The sequence below is a fragment of the Trachurus japonicus genome, chromosome 3 (assembly GCF_045865225.1).
Source record: "Trachurus japonicus isolate A0001 chromosome 3, Traja_1.0".
Classification (NCBI taxonomy): domain Eukaryota; kingdom Metazoa; phylum Chordata; class Actinopteri; order Carangiformes; family Carangidae; genus Trachurus; species Trachurus japonicus.
Window position 1 is genome coordinate 26,532,626 of NC_140909.1, and position 21,509 is coordinate 26,554,134.

The 21,509-nt window shown below is 45.4% G+C and overlaps 1 protein-coding gene across 1 annotated transcript in view; it reads right to left on the reverse strand.

Moving 5' to 3' along the window:
* Positions 1 to 3,221: 3,221 nt before the first annotated feature.
* LOC146990054 (isocitrate dehydrogenase [NAD] subunit alpha, mitochondrial) overlaps positions 3,222 to 21,509 on the reverse strand; it is a 242,259-nt gene continuing 223,971 nt past the window's right edge. The window contains exon 12 of the mRNA XM_085768235.1: positions 3,222 to 3,236. The gene's annotated coding sequence lies outside the window, so the exon portion shown is untranslated. The remainder of the gene's footprint in view (positions 3,237 to 21,509) is intronic.

A 21,509-nucleotide genomic window follows, 5' to 3' on the forward strand; every position in this document is an offset into this window, starting at 1 on the left:
GTGGTGTGGTAAATGTCACTGTGACCACAGGTTCATTACAAAGCAGGAAGTGTTTGACCACAATAATGTAACTGTGAGAAGGAACAGAGGAGGAGGAGCCTGCATTTATCATCCACAAGTGACAAGTGTCTCTGATGGAGAGGGAAAGAGCGTGTCCATGTCTGCAGCTCTATGCACACTGACACACAACACAATGCAACATAACACAACAGCACAGCACAACAATAGAACATTACAAAACACAACAACACAAGGAACCGCCCCCAACTCTGCAGTTCTGAGCAGCTAACACAACACAGCACAACAACAAACCTGGTCATGACAGTTGCAGCCGTCATGTGTCTGCCTCTGTTCTCCTTCTTCACGTCCTCCTTCCTGACTCAGAAGTTGTAGTGTAGTGTTGTACTGCTCCTCTGAACCAACACTGAACACATGAGATGGTCAGTGTGGGGTTAAATGTCTATAATGACTTGTATCAAACATGTTCGCCATGACAGTTCTGTGCTCTGTGTTTTCCTGCCTCAGTGTTGTTGAAGCTGACATCCCTGTTCTCTATTTGGAAGACTCTGTAAATATGTATAATAATAATTTAAAACACCTATCTTCAAAAGTGACTTAGACTTTTGAAAGCCACTATATCAAGGTTTCATAAATGTAAGGTATGTCTACCATATAAGCATATGATAAGTTGTTCCATTTTCTAATATGTTTCATATACATACAGTATAAAATATAATGACATATTTTATGGTAATTAGTCATGATATAAAGTCTCTTCAATCTCCACAGAGAGCTACAGTAAGTGCTTCACGTCCAACTCAGAAACTGAAAAACAAAAGTTCATAGTAAAACAGTGAAAACATCTCAGTCACAAAGTACCTGCTGATAAAACTGTAAAGTCATTATGTGTGTGAGGTCATGTGAGAGTGGGTGTGAGGCGGGTGGGGTCAGGTAAACGCGTTGTTGGATTACATCGTCTCGCCGTCTGCTGCTGTGACACCAGACAATTACCAGGCTGAGCCCATAATGATGCTACATTAATCTGTTGCCACAATTACACCCCACATCAGCCCCAGTGCCACGCACCTGTGTAGGCTACACCATTCAATCACCATGACATCACACCTCCCACACGTCCAATGGCGAGTTAGAACGTGTTAACCCCTCCCACAGCCTTCTCCGGATTGGCTGTAGAAATGTCCAGAATACAACTGAATCAATCAAATGGTTCTCCCAAAGAAATTTAAATCAAACGCAACTGGACTTGGTTGTTTGTCCAAATAACCAAATAACCAAGTCCGGTTGCGTTTGATTTAAATTTCTTTGGGATAACGATGACCTGGACAAATGAGAATATTCACAGGCCAATCAAATGGTTATTTTCATATTTCTTTGGCTGACAGGTGAGGAGTTGAGCCAACTCCTAAAAGATGATAATGTGTTCTCATCATTCACTCGGGGAAATCTATATACATTTAGTGGAGTAAAAAACTAAACTACAGTACACACACTCAAACTGAGGTACAGTGCTTGTGTGTGTGCATGCCTGCGTGCATACTACTCCACCTGGCCTGGTCACGAGTCGTCAGTCATATCCACCAATCGCAGTGGACTGAAAGGTCAGAGGTCAGCGCTGCTGGGGTCTCTACGCTCCTCCCTGTCCCGTGTCTGACCCAGGGGGGCGGGTATCACCTGCAGCTGCTGGATGTGTTGAAACTCTGTTGTTGCTTCAGCTGTGCAGATGTTGAAACCTGCTGCACACGAGGACAGTTGCTCTTTATTGATGTCCTGTGGTCAGGTAGTTCTGCAAAACAGTGCCGCCGTTTACGGGACAAGGTCGAGGTGATTGGCAAACAACACGCCAAACAGGAAGTTGCGGGTTTTTTGAAAAGCGTTCGTTAAATACACCCTGCATAGATGATTGTGTGATTTTGGGTGGCGACGTCACTGACGATAGAGCGTTGTTACCTAACGGCTCTGAACGGAGGACGGTGGCCAGGTGGGATCAGTCCGATCCTTCACTGGGCCGTTACGTCACCAGCTGTTCCCCTCTCGTTAAAGCTGCATCAAACAATGGCCAAAGTTCTTAATGTTCTTATGACCACTCTCAGTACCCAGTGCCAGCCCACCACTTAAACCAGTCCAATGCCATCAAGGCCCATTTAAGGTCACTCGAGGCTGGGTAATGCCAAGCCACGAGCAACTGCCATGTTGTGACGTCGACATTTCTATCCCAGGAATTAAAGCTCCAAAGTCCACGCACAGTAAATCTCTGTGGAGCAGGTTTTTAAAATGGAACATTTGGATGAAAGCTGAAGTTTGGACTTTGTGACATTTAAACTTCAGAGTCAGAGTCACAGAGCTCTGCTGTTTCTCCAGTTCATCAGTTTCACGGATCTGATCTGTCAGACTGAAGTTTGGTGACAGGTCTGAAACTCATATAGTTTTAATGATGATTCCAACCACATCAGAGACACAAGTAAAAGAAGAAAGTGTGTTCGTAAGAAACTGAAGTCCATTCATGTTTCATTTTGACATGATGAAGGAACTCGTCGTTTGTCTGAGAATTTCACTGTGCAGATTTAGATTCATCATGAATGTTTTTCAGGATATGGACTGTGATGTTATCAGAGATTATGTCAGTCATCAATAATCGCATTGATTACTGACACAGTTTGGTCAGGTTTAGGGACCAATCCAAGTTGCCTGATTTCCTGCTGTACCACCGGAGGGCGCCCATGAGAAAACCTCTGCATGGGCTTGTTCCTCACCTGCAGGTAAACCTCACCTGCACCAGAGGATGCTACGTTTCCATCTGGCTCCATTGCCCCCTGGTGGCGTCCGTGCAGGTGGTAGGAGTCACCACCTCCCCATTCAGTTTAAACCGAATGAGACGTGAGGAGCAAAAAGAAAAAAAGAATAAGCTCTAGGTTTTTATTTTTCCTCCACTGATTTTTGTGTACACATACACACACACACACACACACACACACACACACACACTCACACACACCCATGCACCCCCCATGATGGCTCTGCCCATGATTTAGGTGACAGATTGAGCTGATTGATGACTCGGCGCAGGAGGTTTATTCGCTTCGTTCCTCCAAAACCACAGAGCACAATAACATGAGAGGCTGCCAAACCCGCAAGGCCGGGTGAGAGACACCCTGCGTAGGTGAGAGACAGAGGGAGAGAGAGAGAGAGAGGGAGAGTGAGAAGGGGGGGGGGCTTGCCTGAAGGGTGAGGCAGGCAGGGAGGGAAGGCTTGTAGAAACAGAGAAGTTAAAGAGAGGAAGAGAGAAAGAGAGAAAGAGAGAGAGAGAGAGAGAGAGAGAGAGAGAGAGAGGAGGGCGTGGCCTGATCTCAGACCAGTTTCTGGCTATGAGAGTAATGAACTGACCTGACAACCAGAACCAGAATTGAATCCACAAGCCACACCATCCTGTCCCTCAGACTGGATCTACTGTCTCAGCCAGCCACAGTGAGCTCACGTTAAACAACAGGATCCAGGTGAGAGAGTCTGAGCTGAGACCAACAGTTGGATCTCAGTTCTCAGGCTCCGCATCGGGCCGGTGTTTGTCAGAGAGTCAGGACTGTCAGATGGTATCGGACAGTTCTGAAGGTCTTTGGGTTCAACCTTTCAACCTGGACCTTCATGACTTCAGAGTCTGACCTTCAGGACTCTGGATGTGCTGGGCTGAGGCGTTGAGGGGCGGGGTCATCTCTGTTTAGTCAGACACAGACAGTGTGAAGAGGCCAAACACTCTGTGCTGATCAGGCCCGGTCCCGGTGGAGTGTGTGGGAGGACTGGAGCTGGTTCTGATGTTTACACTGTGTGTGGGAGACAATAGTGGAGAGAGAAGCCTGTGATTATATTGAATGTTGGTCGTGTACGTTCAGTGACTGTGTGAGACGATGGTGAAATGGAGTTATTCCTCACTGTGTGAACCCCCCTGAACAGCCTGGGGGTCTCTTCTGACCGCGGTGGTGGACACTCAGCACATTTCTCCTGTTGGACCTGGAGCGGGTCACTGTGAGAAGGAAGCCTTTAGCTCAAAAACAAAACGGCCACATGTTCAGGGAACAGCTGGTAAACAACTGTTAATCAACATCTATATGGTGTGAACAGACTCATTTTGAAGACTGTGTTTCATGTGAACAAGGAGCTTCACCAACACCAACCTCAAGGTCCAAATGGCTGCTCCACACATCAACAGTCTAGCATGTGTCTAAGCTCCACCTGTGGGTATTAGCCACTGTATTTGTATGAGCAAACAACAGTCATGGTATTTGTATTGACTGGTGATGTCCATAACAACAACAACAACAAACTTCTGACCTGAGGGATATTAGTCTTAGAATTAAGAAATCCAGGATGACTGAAAAAGCCAGGCTTGACCCAATCTAAGGACGACAGGGTACAGATATGTCAAGCCAGGTCCAAGGAATTCAGATATGTGCATGTCTCTCCTAGCCTAGAAATCTAGACGCACCCTAGCGGCAGCAAAAATATTTGCTTCGTAGGTGGGTCTAGAAACGAGCCATAGGAACTTTTTGAGTCTCGAACACCGTTTGTGTTCACCAATCACAGCGCTCTATCTGTTTAGAGAGTCATTGGGCGGGCTTAACGCGATGATGACATACATTTTAATTGGCTTGTCAGGCTAACGTCATCGTGCTCTTTGCTCCGATTAGTCGTAGCGCTACCCTATTGCGTGCAGAGGCAGTTGGAAAGACAGCCTTCATCCCGCCCCCTGGATTGAGCCGAGGTCTACCGGTCGTTGCCAGACTACATGTTAATGATATAGTCTGGCTTGTCAGGTTAGGTCTCTCCTAAATAGACCACAGTATCAATCACTGTGGGTCACTGATGCAGAGATGGAAAAGGGTTAGCTGCTCTGGATGGAAGTATATGAGGAGGTGATCATAATATTTCCACAAAAGGAAATATGGACGCTGTCATTAGAATAATGGAAAAGGCCTGACAGTCAGTAGTGGACTGGCTGAATGGGTCAATTGTCAGAATACACTTTCTAACCGCTGCCCCACCGAAACATAATGATAACAATTCAAGAAGCCACTGGACATTTTTCCGAAATAATTGTTATACACTTTTGTGAGCAGTATAAATTAATGCAATCTAATAGTAACAATGATCACAATAAATTTTAGTGCTAGGCACACGTCTGATGGTTTGGCAAATAGTACCCTTATTCAAATGTCCTGCATCTCCAACAGCACAAGAACATGCCATTTGAAAAAAGCTGTAATGCCATCTGCGGGATGGTGAGACAGTGGCTCCAGGTTGTGTGGTGCTGGGGATCTTGAGCCCCAGCAGCCTGCACAAATAACGCAAGTCATCACCAGAAAATCTGTAGGCCTTTCTCTCATACACACAGCCTTTGTTGATGATTTTGTTGAGACCCCAGGAAGAGTGTGACCCTGACTCTGACTCTGACTCTGACTCTTTGACTCTCATTCGGACCCTGACTCTGATTGTGACTCCGACTCTGACTCCTATTTGGTTGTTCCCCTGTGTGGCCGAGGCGTCACACCAACACATACAATTATAAAAGAGGAACATTTTCTGACTGTCTGACTTTGACTCTGATGGTCTTGAGTGTGTTTGGGGACGTTGAGTTCTGTTGAGAGCTATTGCTTGCTCAGTGTGTTTCCAGTGGGTGTTGATGACATTGTAGTGATGCCACTGAGGTGTTTCCTGATGCTGATGCTGCATGACAGCGGGGGGTTAAATTTAGCCTTGTGTGTTGGAGTCAGCAGAGACATGACTGAGAGTCACAGGAGAGGAAACACCAGATCCTCGTGGTCAGAGGGCGACTGACGTCCATTACTGCTAGACAGCGATCTGATGATGTCACAAGTGTGTGTGTGTGTGTGTGTGTGTGTGTGTGTGTGTGGAGGGGGGGGGGTCTCACTGCTGGGATCAGGAGACAACACAAGATCATAACTTCTCTTTTTTGGAATAAGATCGACTATTTTTGGATATGAATAACTGATGGGTTTAAATTTTAACTGTAGGCCTAAGGAGTAAATAGAAACTATTAAAAAGCTTTCGGTTCATTGTTCATGTTGTAAACATTGTGTTTTATGCAATTGAATAAATCATCATCATCATCATCATCATCATCATCATCATCATCATCATCATCATGTCTAAAACTGATCATAAGTTGATGTTTTCAACTGAAGTTATCAATATTTGTATTGACCATCAGAGACCTGTTCATCACTTGGCGGCTCAGCCTGGCAACATTCAAACTTTCATTTTGAGGTTTTATGAAACTACCCTGATTCTATCCTTTTTACACACACACACACACACACACACACACACACACACACACACACACACACACACACACACACACACACACACACACACACACACACACACACACACACACACACACACACACACACACTCCTTTGGGACCTTTATATAATGTGGACTTTGTGTCCTCCCTCTGTAGGAAGATAAGACTTTAGCTCTGCAATAAATCCTCACACCTCCTCCTCCTCTCTGCTGGAGTTTGGCCTTCTTACGCACACACAGAAACACACACAGCACTGACAAGCAGAAAGTCTCCTGATGGAGTGTCTTCATTTAATTTTTTCCACAGGAGAGATGAGGAGACAACAGCAAGGAACCTGTGCCACTGCCTACATGTCCCACGATGCATCTCTACTGCAGGCTGACAGATTGTTTTACTTTTCAAACGCACACAACTGACACTTTGTAACCGACAGATTTGCGTGTGCACTCGCAACAAAAACACACATACACACACAGCTCATCGTGGTTCAGGATTCTCCACATTATTAACAATTAATCAAAGATGAACAACCGGACAAAGTCTGTTTGATATTAAACAAAACATAATTTACCAAAGTGAAACAGCTGCAGTGTGTCCACTGTGTGTGCATGCATGCATGTGTGTTTGTGTGTGCATGCATGCATGTGTGTGCGTGTGTGTTATGTGTGTGCGTATTGAGGGGAGGGTGAGTTTGATTTCCTGATGTTTGGTCAGCAGTATGTTAGGAATGCAGCAGTAACTGACCACAGAAACATCTTACACACATAGTAACTGTAATACACATCTTAAGTGTTGATGCACACTTGCTGCTGCAGAACTTTTACTGAAGACTCTCTCTCTCCCTGTCTCTGTGTGTGTAAGAGAGAGAGAGAGAGAGAGAGAGAGAGAGAGAGAGAGAGAGAGGTACACACACAGGTAAACATCATGTCAATTCATGATGGAAATATTAGTGCAACATGAAAACTGGACACAACCCTTCATCATCCTTTCATGTGGTTTGTGTTCTGGCATTGGCAGATCAGATCCTCCTCTGATTTCCTTCATCATGTGACTGTGTTAACTCACACGTTTCTGTGAGTTAATGGCCCAAAATCAAGTTTCTGACTTGAACAAGTTGCAGAATAAAACTGAAGGTAACTCTCTGCCTCTCCCTCTCTCTCTCTCTCTCCCTCTATCCCTCTTTTATCCCTCTCCCTCTCTCTCTCTCTCTCTCAGATGATGACAGCGGCTGAAATCCAGACAGAAACTTTCCCAGGTTTCCCTGCAGCCTCTCTGGGCACCGTTCACCTCCCGAGCAGCAGAGGAGGAATTATTTTCAGGAGGCTTCTGGGAAAACGCAGCCTTAAAGGATTAGTTTTCAGATATGTGTGTAAAGTTCCCGCTGGCGTGGGACGTGTGTGTTAACGTGAACAGTTCAGTCTGAGAGCTGCAGCCAAGAAAAGCTTTGAGCTGGATACGAGCCACTGGCTGATTGTTGTTTAGTGGCGAAAACCAAAGTAAATAAAGTGAAGGAAGTTAATTCATGGGCTGTATGACAGGGAGGGGGTGGCAAACAGTCTGACATGTCAGATCAGACTGTTGATGAATCTCTGTATGATCAAGACTAGGACACACTCTCTCTTGCTTCCCTCTTTCTCTTTCTCGCTCTTTCTCTCTCTCTCCCTCTCCCTGAGGTTTAAATATCATGAAACAGATACAGTTTGTTGATGTGCTGATGTGTCAGCATGAACAAGTAGACACAGGAGGTCTTATGGTGTGTTCAGTTCTCTGTGTTCAGGTCGTGGTGCATTCTGGTTCTGATGTGTTCAGGTCGTGGTGCATTCAGGTTCTGGTGTGTTCAGTTCTCTGTGTTCAGGTCGTGGTGCATTCAGGTTTGTGTTTTTCTTATTGTACTCTGTTGTATTTGTGTTCCATTATCAGTTGTTTTAGGAAAAATGTAAATGGATCAGATCAGAGATTCAGTTTTTCATTGAACCACAGAAGAAGGAAAAAAGTCTCCAGATGTTTCCAGCTGTTTCTCTGCTGATGTGCTCTTGAGCCAAACACATCTGTAAACAGGCTCAGTCAGAGGACATGGTCCAAAGAGAGCTGAGAGTCTGTTTTCAATTACCCAAAACACACATGCACACAAGCACACACACACCTCAACATAATGAGTGTGTGCATGTGTGTGTGTGTGTGTGTGTGTGTGTGTGTGTGTGTGTGTGTGTGTGTGTGTGTGTGTCAGTGACCTCACTCTAATAGTTACTGGCAGTGTATTCATTGATTGAGCTGTTTTCTAAGGAAAGTAACCTGCATGCCTGCGCGCGCGTGTGTGTGTGTGTATGTGTGTGTGTGTGTGTGGTGCATGTAGTAGAATCTGCCATCCTCAGTCTGACATGTTGTCTCGGATGCTGTTAGAGGGGACACTACCCCAGCTGTGACTGATCAGTTTGTCCTGGGATTTACACTGTGGTCTCTGGAGGAGCCTCAGGAACAGGAGGGGTCTCAGCAGCAGCAGCTTCTTCTTATGTGGTTTCTCAGCAGGTTGATATCAGGACTTTCATCTTGTCACTGCAGCAACGGACCATGAACTCCTGAGGGTCTGAACACATGTCACCTGGTGACACGTTACGTTGCTGCTGAAGAAGGGGACCGAGTATCTGATGTGGACCTGGTCTAGATGAACCCCTGGACTGAGATATGCTCTGGACAGGTGTATAGTTGAACTGCCTCTCAGGTCACATTTTGATACGTCCTCGTATACTAACATGAGGATTAAGGTAAAGAGGAGGTAATGAGGAGGTAAAGAGGAGGTGTCCCCGCCCCCTCTACTGTACACCTGTACCAATGACGTGCATCACTTGACAAGTATGACGGGCCGGGGGTGGGGCCGGCCAGGGCAAGGTTCAAACTTGCTGGAAAAAAAGTCACTCAGCAACGAGCATGAGTCACAATCTCTTCTTCTTAACTCATTGAGTGCCATTGACGTCTATGGACGTCAATCAAAACCCAACGCTTGAGTGCCATTGACGTCCATATACGTCAAATGCAGTTTTCTGCGGCTGGTAAATGGGGACGCTGTCACCCACACTGTGAGTAATTTGGGGGCTTCTGGGATGTGTAGAACGAATGAGACTGTAGATCAGGGGCCGTATTCACAAAGCCTTTTATCTTACCGCTAGGAGTGCTCCTAACTCGCACTAAAAGTTTTTACGTAGGAGTTTTTTCTTAAAAGCTATTCACAAAGCCGCTGAGACCTACTCTTACTAAGGATAAATCACTAAGAGCAGAGTAAGAGTGACGCCCCTGGTGACGCCCCGTTGCTATGGATTACGTCAATTCTCGTGCACGAATTTGAGGCGCTCAATACGGTGATTGGTTGTTGAGTGCCCCCCCCCCCCCTCCCTCCCTCCCTCCTCCTTGCCACCGGCCGCTCCGCTCCACTTTTTTTTTTTTTTTTTTGCCGTCAGGTCCGACGGGGCTTTTCAGATTGTTTCGAGTCCAAACCACTCTCTCTGCTGCCAAGTTGGGCTCTGAACTTTCTGTCTTTCTCTCTGCCATCTGCATCTTTCTGCTACAGTGTCACGTCTCACTTTCTGTAGTGTGACGCTGTGCAAATGCAATGAGGGTCAGTGCGTCCACTCGCAAAGCAGCCGCTGGTTTTTTTTCTTCCCACATTTGAATATTAATTTTCACATTCGTTGACAGCCCTTATATTATATAGTGATCATAATAATGATGAGAAAAGAAAATGCATTACCCACATTTGTGGCCTATAGCAGGATTTGAACCCAGACTGACAATAAGTTTAATTTACTGGAGTAGCTACCCTATCACGTGAGCTATTACTACCAACAAATGTATGTGTCTAGCGCACCCAGCAACTTTTTAAAAATATTTTTGGCTCAAATCAGCACGACTGCATCGCAGCGGTCGCAGTTACCTCGGTCCGACCGTTGTGATGCCTATATTGGACAGTCCGTCACCGTCACTACTCCCGTTTTATAGCGAAAATGTTGTAGATGACCAAAAAAAAAAAAAAAAACACAGACAAAAAGGCACGTTGGGCATCAAAGGGCAAAGGGGCAGGTGCTCCAGCTCCCCCCTCTGCAGCAATTCGCAGTCCTCCATACATTTGCCTGGCTGCAGCCATTTGCGATTCTTTGTGAATAGGTCTTAGTGAGTTAGGAGTCCTCACGAGGACTTTTAAGCTCTCCCAGACTTAGGAGCTACTTTTAGACCTAAAATACTTTGTGAATTACTCTTATTTTAAAAAACTAGGAGTCCTAAATTTAAGACTGACACGCCCACTTTTTTTAGGAGTTGCTCCTAAATTCGGCCCTCAGGAGCTACTTTTAACCTTAAGATTCTTTGTGAATACGGCCCCAGAGCAAGAAGTGAAGAAGAAGGAGAAGACAAGTGCGATCGGTACAGAGATAAAAAAGTTGGAAAAAGTTTCTATTTCTAGAGAAAAACGACGGGCAGAGCCTGGAACAAGTGTAACGTGGAGCTGGAGGAAAGCTTAGCCACGGTGCTATTAGCATAGCTCCAACATGAAGTGATCAGAGGAGGCAGGAAAGGTAAAATGATGTAGATGATCAGCCGAAGCGAAAGCGGATCGCGGAGTCAGTTTCACCAGTTGCTGTCTGAAACCGACGAACCGAGAGATCAGCGCGGTGAGTCGCTGCTGCGGTCGCGTCCAGCACAGAGGCTGAAGACGCCATGACGTCTCCCTCCCTACTGCAGAGACGATGCAGCAGGAGGAGAAGTAGGAGAGGGGAGGGGCAGAGAGGGGGTGAGGGGAGGGGGGGAGGAGGGGGTAGGACAGGGTGAGGGGGCAGCAACTGCAGGAGGAGAAGTAGGAGAGAAGGCATCACTCTGCAGAGTAGGACTCCTACTTGTTGTATTTTAGTTTTTTTTAAAAATTCTACACTGAAAAAACACGTGAAATGAAATTTTCAGATGTCTTACATGTTTTTGAAGCCAAAATTAAAACGGATAAATCACTGTTTTTCTTGAGAGACTCTCTTTCACAAAAATGCATTTTTCTCAGCTTTCTAGAAAAAAGGTGGTCTTTTTGGTGCAACCAGGCTCTATTCAGCTTAAGATATATCACGAATGGAACAAGGTACAAACAAATGGTTTTTCCCTAGTTAAATAGAGAGTCTCCTCTTTCCTTTGAGCTGTTTGGTGTTTTCAGAGTCATAGTACAAAATATTCTGTGGGTCTTGAAATATTACTCAAAATGCCCCAAAACACTGGCACATGGCACTGACCAAAAAGGGCTGGCACTCAATGAGTTAATGTTCCTGTAAAAATGCTGTGTCATGACATCACTGACATCATCACCCTTCACCTGCACAAAGACACCTCCATGAGAATTAGTAAATAGCCTACATGAATTAAACATTTGTATTATAATAGATTAAATGTTTTGGAGACTTTTATTTTGTAATTCTACATTTAATTAGGAGACTTGTACTTCCTGCAGCCAAGTGTAGGGCCATTTGTTATATTCAAATGAAGGGTTGTGACTATCTCACAGGTTTATGTATTTTTTTCATTCATTTATTGACTCGCTTAAGTTTATTTTTTGTCAACTTTTATTTCACACAATCTACTTTTTTACTTCACAACTGTATTCATTTCTTTATGTATTTAAGGCTACGTTTATTTTTTGTCAACTTTTATTTCACACAATCTCCTGTTTTTACTTCACAGCTGTATTCATTTCTTTATGTATTTATAGCTACGGTACGGAAGCCCTAAAGGGCCAAGTCCGTATAAATTTTTTTATTATCGTTTTCTCGTGATAACGACTTATTATTTCGTTATCTCGAGATAACAAAGTCTGTTTTCTCGTGATAACGAATTAATTTATTTCGTTATCTCGAGATAACAAAGACCGTTTTCTCGTGATAATGAAATAATCATAGAATGTGTGGTTGACATGGTTGCCAAGCAACATGTTTCCCCGGTGCAATCGCTTCTGCTTACGGGGAAGTAGCAGCTGGTTAGCCGCTGTATGTTCGTAGCAGGGGGCTACTACGTATTAACTGACTCGCCGCTCTGTGTGTGTGTCGCGGTGATAATTTAACCGTGAAAAGTAGGCTACAACACACACAACATAACGTTACAGCCGCAGTGTTGTGAGTGAATCATGTCGGGACAACCAGGCTTCCAGGCCGCCGCCGCCGCTGCTCTAGTGGCGGCCGGGCACCGGGGTCTGTGAAGCGGATTCATGAAGCCTGGTTGTCCCGAGTCCCGACATGACGCACAACACTGCGGCTGTAATGCTATGTTGTGTGTGTTGTAGCCTACTTTTCGGCTACAACACACACAACATAACGTTACAGCCGCAGTGTTGTGAGTGAATCATGTCGGGACAACCAGGCTCCATGAATCCGCTTCACAGACCCCGGTGCTTGGCGGCGGCGGCGGCGGCCAAGCACCGGGGTCTGTGAAGCGGATTCATGGAGCCTGGTTGTCCCGAGTCCCGACATGATTCACTCACAACACTCAACACAGGTGGCTCACACACCCAGGGAAGGCCATACTGGCAGTGAGGGTGTGTGAGCCCGGCCGCCGCCGCCGCTGGGGTAAGGCGATCAGTGAGCTTCGCCTTCCCCGCCGTAGCAGCAGCGGCGGCGGGGGCGGCCGGGCTCACACACCCAGGGAAGGCCATACTGGCAGCATAGTTAAGAGGAGAAACTTTCTGCTTCTAGTTTAGGAGCAGCGCAGCGGCTCGCGGCTGCAGCTCTGTTCACTTCATACACTGACTCTCAGTGTATGAAGTGAACAGAGCTGCAGCCGCGAGCCGCTGCGCTGCTCCTAAACTAGAAGCAGAAAGTTTCTCCTCTTAACTGCCAGGATGTCCTTCCCCGGGTGTGTGAGCCACCTACGGCCGGGCACCGGGGTCTGTGGAGCGGCTTCATGAATCCGCTTCACAGACCCCGGTGCCCGGCCGCCACTAGAGCAGCGGCGGCGGCGGCGGCCCAAGCACGGGAACTGCCCATTGGTCCGACCTCCCATTGGTTCGACCTCCCGTTACTCCGATAAAATCAACCACAAGTCAGACCAATAAGAGGTCGAACCAGTGGGTGGTCCCGTTAGTTCGAACTGTCATCGCTACTTTGTGACAAGCTCTTCCATTGATAGGAGCATGCAGCTTTCTCTCTCTCTCTCTCTCTCTCTCTCTCTCTCTCTCTCTCTACGCACATCACACACATACACGCGCGGCCCAGAATATCACCATATTCAGTCAGAGAGCCAGATCATGTCAGATCGCGCACAACCATCATAAATGCTGATCAAGATGTGTAAACTGATAATCAAAGCCCCCCCTCCCAGAGTACAGAGTAAAAGAAATACACTTTTTTTTCTCCTCCCCCCTCCGCTCGAGCACGGCTGAACCTGGCCGGCTTGAGCTCACTTCACGGGCGCGAGCCTGCTGCAGCCGCTGCTGCTGCTGGCAGCAGACTGAGAGAGAGAGAGAGAAAAAAAAAAGTAAATTTCGCTTTGGTTAGGTTCAGGCAATGAAGAAAGGAGTTGGTTAAGTTTAGTAAAAACAGCAGGTAGAGGCTAGACAGGCTGGAAGCATAATGAGCGTTATATGTTATTAATATGAAGTGCTTATGCACATGATCCGTTTGATCCCAGAAAGGAAAAAAGGATCAATGCGCAGCCTCTGTTTCCTTTCTGATTGCGTCCGTCTGTCTGTTCGGAGTGGGAGAAAGAGACAGAGAACCCAATCCACCTGTCTGTAATGTAAGTTTGATTTGATATGAGTGTCAAGGTTTAATTACGGACACCAATGAGCGCGCAGCAGTGCGTAAAAGTCGTGCGTAATGACAGCTCCTCGTTGGTGAAACACAATAAACTGCACCTCTTCTTCCACTTGTGTCTTATTGACAGGTGGAGCCTATATGAATAATGATATAAATGCATAGTGAACGGTAAGAATGGAGAGTTTGACTAATAACTAGTCCAGTTCGAACTAATGAGGACCTCCCATTAGTTCGAACTCTCATTACTCCGATTGTCGGACCAATGGGAGCTCGAACCAATGGGAGGTCGAACTAATGGGAGGTCGGACCAGTGCCATGGACCCCCAAGCACCGGGGTCTGTGAAACGGATTCATGAAGCCTGGTTGTCCTGACATGATTCACTCACAACACTGCGGCTGTAACGTTATGTTGTGTGTGTTGTAGCCTACTTTTCACGGTTAAATTATCACCGCGACACACACACACAGAGCGGCGAGTCAGTTAATACGTAGTAGCCCCCTGCTACGAACATACAGCGGCTAACCAGCTGCTACTTCCCCATAAGCAGAAGCGATTGCACCGGGGAAACATGTTGCTTGGCAACCATGTCAACCACACATTCTATGATTATTTCATTATCACGAGAAAACGGTCTTTGTTATCTCGAGATAACGAAATAAATTAATTCGTTATCACGAGAAAACAGACTTTGTTATCTCGAGATAACGAAATAATAAGTCGTTATCACGAGAAAACGATAATAAAAAAAATTATACGGACTTGGCCCTTTAGGGCTTCCGTAGCTACGTTTATTTTTTGTCAACTTTTATTTCACACAATCTACTTTTTTACTTCACAGCTGTTTCCATTTCTTTATGTATTTATAGCTGACTCATTAGTTGATGGACCTGATTGTCACTGTGATGTGAGGAAGCAGCAGCCTGAACAGAAACTATAGGTGTCAGACTCAAACCCCTTCTGTCGTTCATGTCAGTTTAAATGAAGCAAAATGCCTGAAATGTGTTAAAACAGGAAGTGTGGAGAAAACCAGGTGAGATGAAGTGATACAGAGAAGAAAAGAAGACAACAGTAGAACTGTGACTCAAGAGAAAAATCACTGACAAGTCATTAGCCACTGACGAACAGGAAGTGTTGTCTTGTTTTCATCTCGTTTCAGTGTGAAACAAACCTGAGATGAGTTGTCACCATGTTCAGTCTTCTCATGTCACAGATCACAGATCCTCATGTTTCTGTTTGTTTCTCCTCCAGCTGCTCAGACAGCAGCTCATCCATTTTCCCAGCAGCTGTAAATCAACCCCGCCCCCTCTTTCATGAGAACTGAGGTTTTATGAGGACACATCATGTTTCTACCACAGAAAAATTAGGCTGAAGTGTAGTAGGCTAGGTGAGGAGGAGGAGGGTGAAGATGGTGAAGATGACAATGATGACAATTATGATGATGGTGTCGATGCTGCCGTCTCCATGAAAAACAGACAGATTCAGACATGGTCTGTTAAACTGGCCTGAATTAGCCCTTTAGCTATACGAGTTATATTTCACAAACAATGTTTTTAACTGTGAAGAGTCTGAATGTCAGACACCACCCGAGGTCCCTCAGTGTCTCAGCTGACTCCCTGACCAGCTGATTGGTCTGAACATGGCACAAATCGATGACGTGTTAACCCCCCCTTCATCCAGGTGAACAATCGCCCCTGTTACTGTGGATGTAAATCAGAATGTAAATCTGCCGCTAACCCTCCCACTTATTGGTTTTCATGGTAACGACCTTTTGCAGCGGTTTAAGCTGCTGCTGGACGCAGACGCTGAATGAAGAAAAAGCTCTTTGTGTTTGGGTCTAATCACAGCTTCTATAGATCATCACAATGAGCTTAGTGCGGCTACAGCTAACAGACGCAAATAATGGATACACACACAAAACACACACACCTCTCTTCTATGTTCGTGGTTCAAAAAGTCTGAGAAGACAGTGTTGCAGGGCGGGTTGCAGGTTCACTGACACATTTTCTAAAACTAGAAAACATCATTGTATTCACTCTGCACTGAGAATGAACCTTTGAGCCTGAGGTCACTGCTCCGACCTCACACTTCTTTGTGGGCTGGTCTCTGGTTTGTGGTTTGTTGATTGATCTGTGTTTTGCGGAGCAGCAGAATTCGTTTTTTTTTTGTTTTTTTGAGGAGGCTGGTTCCAGTGAAGACGTAGGCAGAGTCTCTGAAGATGATCCAGCCAATGAGAAATGTCAGGTATTTAAGATCTAGTTACACAGCCTTTGATTTCATCATCATCATCAGGACTGAGCAGAGGCAGAGAAACAGAAAGAACCAATCAGAGACAAGAACACAAACTCTCTCTCTCTCTCTCTCTCTCTCCCTCTCACACACACACACACACACACACACACACACACACACACACACACACACACACACACACACACACACACACACACACACACACACACACAGAAACGTATGTATGCAGGTACAGACATGGTGTTTTTTTAAACTTCCTGACAAATCACATGAAGAAGAAGTCATGGAAACAGTCTGATGGACTGTCTGACCTTTACAACTAGATGATATCAATAGAAACACACACACACACACACACACACACACACACAGGCCCCATGATGAGCATAGGGATCAGTGTGACAGGAAGTGACTGAGGAACCAATCTTAGTTTGATGTGATCGACTGTGTATGTGTATGTGTATGTGTATGTGTATGTGTATGTGTATGTTAGTCGGTGAAATGTTTTCTGGAGTTGATGTGACGCTTCTGCGAACAGGTGTAACAGTACAGTCCCATTTCTTTCCTTGAAGACAACGACCCACCTAGACAGATAAGGATTTTGTTGTAGATTCACACTGGACTTTATGAGTCACGCAACAGCAACATTAACAATGTTGCTGCTGCTGTTGTTGTTGAGCGACTCATTAAGTGAGAGTGTGAATCTTGTGTGTCCCTCTTAGTGTTTGTTGTTGATGATTGTCCTTTGTCTGTCCTGAGAGACGAATAAAGTTTTGACAGACTAATAAATTTTGACTGACAGGAGTTGAAGTGGTGACATGAAATGAAACCTCTCCAGCTGAGAACAGACCAGCAACTCTTTTCTCTTTATTAGTCCTCAACATTTCTCCTCCACAAACCACAAACATGGCCGCCATGCACCCTACCCCCCCTCCCCAGACAGACTCCGCCTCCTGACTTACCCTGGACGGCTGTGATTGGTTGTTCTGGTGGGACCTGGCTGAGAATCTGCTGAATCGACGCGGCTCCTCTCTGACTAACAAGCTGTGGGATCAAACGACCACAAACCACCGGCTCAGTTTCCCATCAGGCCATTCTGCGCCCAGCTGCTGTGGAGTAAAGGACAGCGTGTAGTGTAGTCTACTATGACTCTAATATACATGTTTCCTTTATGGGAACTCCTGTCAATGTAACTTAACAGACACTGACACTGAAAACATACATGCGTGTTTATATGGTGGATAGACAGTCCATCAGACATCAGAGACAGATTTGATTGATGAAACATATCAACATGTAGATCTTTCTTGTTTTCATAAACTGTAAAGCAGAAGTAAGCGATATTTTTGTGTTAATATAAGTCTACAATGGCAGTCACTTACATGGAGTGTTTGGTCTGAAACACGGGTCTGTCAGTCACTCTGCTCTGCTCTGAGCCGAGGAGAAAACTTTTCTTGTATTCTACGTCCTATCCTAAGTTTTATCCAATGAGGAGAGAGAACGGCATGAAGGGCTGTGTGTGCAGCCAAGGGATGCGCGTGAATGTGGTGACGTAGGGACGAGGACCAATAGATCCATGACGAGGGCGGGGGCTGCTAACTCCATCGGCTGACAAAAAGTTATGGTGCGTTCAAGGCAACCCATAACTCGTGTTTTTCCGACCTGTGAAGTCGTATCAGTTCGATCTGGTACGAGTTCACGGGTCGGAAGTTACGAGTGGCCGTTATAGTGACTTTCACAGGCAACAGGTCGGAAAAACACGAGTTTCGGGTTGCCTGGAACGCTACAAAGTCATAAGTCGTGACTTGAAATGACCGGATCGCTTACTTCTGCTTTAAGACAGAAATTAAAAGTATGTCAACACTTTATTTTCATATAGAACTTACACACACAGGTGAGAGTTTTATGTAAAAAAAAAAAAAGTTATAACATTACCATCACCATCACAGGAGACCCCACCCATCTCCTGCACAAGTCCTTCCAGCTTCTCCCATCAGGACGCCGCTACAGAGTCCCCCGGGTCAAGAAAAACATTTACAAAAACTCATTCATTCCCAGCCATGAACATTCTTAACAAAAACTTGAATGTACCACACCCCTGATCAGCACTTTAATTAAAGTGAAATTCCAGCGTAAGTGTAAACCATGGTCAAACACACCGTAACACCGAGTTAGATCCCCCCTCGAGAGATCAATTTGCCCGACCGCTACATTCACGAGATCCACCAACTTCAGCAAATACCGCAATATCGCCACACACGGCGCTGTCCGGATCCACTGTCTGACCGCAACCAAAACGCCACCATTTGCCCAAAATAATGCTCAGAACTGCACCAAATGTCATCAATAGTACACACAGGGTCCCAGCACGTAGTACGAGTTGTCAAACATCTGCTAGCTTTGCCTGTTTTCTTTAGCAAGGAGATGCAACTCAACTCACCTACTTCTCCTCCGGGAGCCGCTCGTTCGTGAGGAAGCCCTGACGAGTCGATCACCGAGTGCACCGGAGTTCCGCAGCTCTTAAAAATTCTCATTTGCGCCTATATCGTGGCCAGCACTCGATAATAATAGTTATAAAGTGATATGCAAGATATAAAAAAAAAAACTCTGATTGTATTTCCATGAGGTAATTGTTGATTGAGCTGCGGAACTCCGGTGCACTCGGTGATCGACTCGTCAGGGCTTCCTCACCAACAAGCAGCTCCCGGAGGAGAAGTAGGTGAGTTGAGTTGCATCTCCTTGCTAAAGAAAACAGGCAAAGCTAGCAGATGTTTGACAACTCGTACTACGTGCTGGGACCCTGTGTGTACTATTGATGACATTTGGTGCAGTTCTGAGCATTATTTTGGGCAAATGGTGGCGTTTTGGTTGCGGTCAGACAGTGGATCCGGACAGCGCCGTGTGTGGCGATATTGCGGTATTTGCTGAAGTTGGTGGATCTCGTGAATGTAGCGGTCGGGCAAATTGATCTCTCGAGGGGGGGTCTAACTCGGTGTTACGGTGTGTTTGACCATGGTTTACACTTACGCCGGAATTTCACTTTAACACACAGTTTGCTGTGTTTTCCCCCTCAGTTTATGATGAACTTATCTTGTTTTATTTCTTTTATTATGTCTGAAGAGTGTCTGTCTTTTTAATGTGTTTTTGAGCCACGCCAAAGATGACTTTCTGTGATAAACAGACAATAAAGTTTTTCTATTCTATTCTATTATAACATTAACATATCTACAGGATGTTTACACATATATTGTGGCATCGCTCTTGATACAGGGTCATATACTGTATGTCATGTCACAGTTTTGTGTGTGCGTGTGTAGGTGGGTGGGTGGGTGGTGGGGGACTCAGAGACACCACAGTCATCATTGTAACAGAAGAAGAAGAAGTGTGTGTTTACACTTTGTAATAAAACCAATAGTGTGATACAGGGAGTGTGTGACAACCTATTTCCTGTTTTCATTGTGTCCAGTGTGTGTGTGTCCAGTGTGTGTGTGTGTGTGTGTGTGAGAGAGAGAGAGAGAGAGAGAGAGAGAGAGAGAGAGAGAGAGAGAGAGAGAGAGAGAGAGAGAGAGAGAGAGAGAGAGAGAGAGATGACATGTTTGCAGCAGGAATGTAAACTCAGGCATACACATAAACATGTTCTGATCCAGCGCTAAACAAAAGCTTCCTTATAACAACCCTAATGACAAAGCACCAGTTACCATGGAAATAAGTCAGGATCAGTGTCCGCAGATACACAGATGATGAACATTGTTTCACACCAGCTCCTTCACAGTAGCAACAGCTGCCAGTGGGTATGAGTCTAAGTTTCCTCCAGGTGTCTACAGATGTTTCACTGACTGCACCTTTAACTGTGTCACCATGGTTACCTGTATGAGAAATCTGCTGCTGTCAGACAGCCACATACAATCATCAATAATCAGCTCTGGTCAATATTGCTGAGGCAGAGTCATCAGCTGACCTCGTATCTCCCGTCTGCACCACTGAATTTATCGTGCGGACGCACGTCAGTAAACAGTGAGAGTGACAAACACACCTGTCAATCAAAGTCTTCATCTGCCTCCATGGCGACACAGACGGTCAACCAAGAAGAGGAAACAAAACCTGGATGTATAAATGAATTATATATTGTGAGCATAAATTCTTAAATGTGACACCATGTACAAAATTATTGTAGAAATTGATTATACACATACATACATAGACAAATTTCTCTGTTTAGACATTAATGAATGTCAGACATGTCATGTGACGATAACACATCTGGTAAATGAAGTAGCATCTCCTCCAAGTTGAAACATGTCATATACTATATTTCCGTATGGAATGAAAACAGCTGGTCTGAGAGCTGTGACCTCTGACCTTCGACTCACTCTGGGCAGTCTGTAATCTAGGAACCTGTGTGTGTGTGTGTGTGTGTGTGTGTGTGTGTGTGTGTGTGTGTGTGTGTGTGTGTGTGTGTGTGTGTGTGTGTGTGTGTGTGTGTGTAGTTGACACTAACAGGAAGTAGAGGAGAAGCTGCTCTCCTCTGTCAGCCCTTTTCGCTTCCTCTTTCTTCAGGAGGCCTCCTGAGTGGGTGAGAGGGGTGGGGAGCAGCCGTTAGGTTGTGACTCACCCTCCTCCTCCCCGTCCAGCCCCTCCCTGCTCCTCCCCTCTCGTTAGTTCCTTATTTATTATTCACACAAGCTTGAACACAAACAAACAAACAGCTCTCAGGTGTGAGTAGCACTGAGTTTCCTGCTGGCTCTGTGTATTTACTGGAGACACATCCATCCTCATGAGCCATGTATCAGCTCTGTGGTTGCAAGAAGTAGTCTGAGCCCTTCATGTCTCTGTGATTGGTCACTGATGAAAGTGGTGGGGTGTGACTACATCCTGGAAACACTGTGTCCCTGTCCCTACTGCTCCAACTGTTTCATCTATTTACTGTAACATCTGACTCTTTAACATCACAGTGTATTTGCTGGGAAAACCCAGTAAATACTCTCTGTACTCTGTGGCTTTGTGTATTTGCTGGAGGGGTTCCTCTATTCCTGTGTGTCAATATTTCGTGACAGTTAAGTAAATAACCCTAACACTTGACATGTATATTGACATATATTTATCATATAACACACCTCATATATAAAACCTTTAAGTACATCTCACAGAGGGT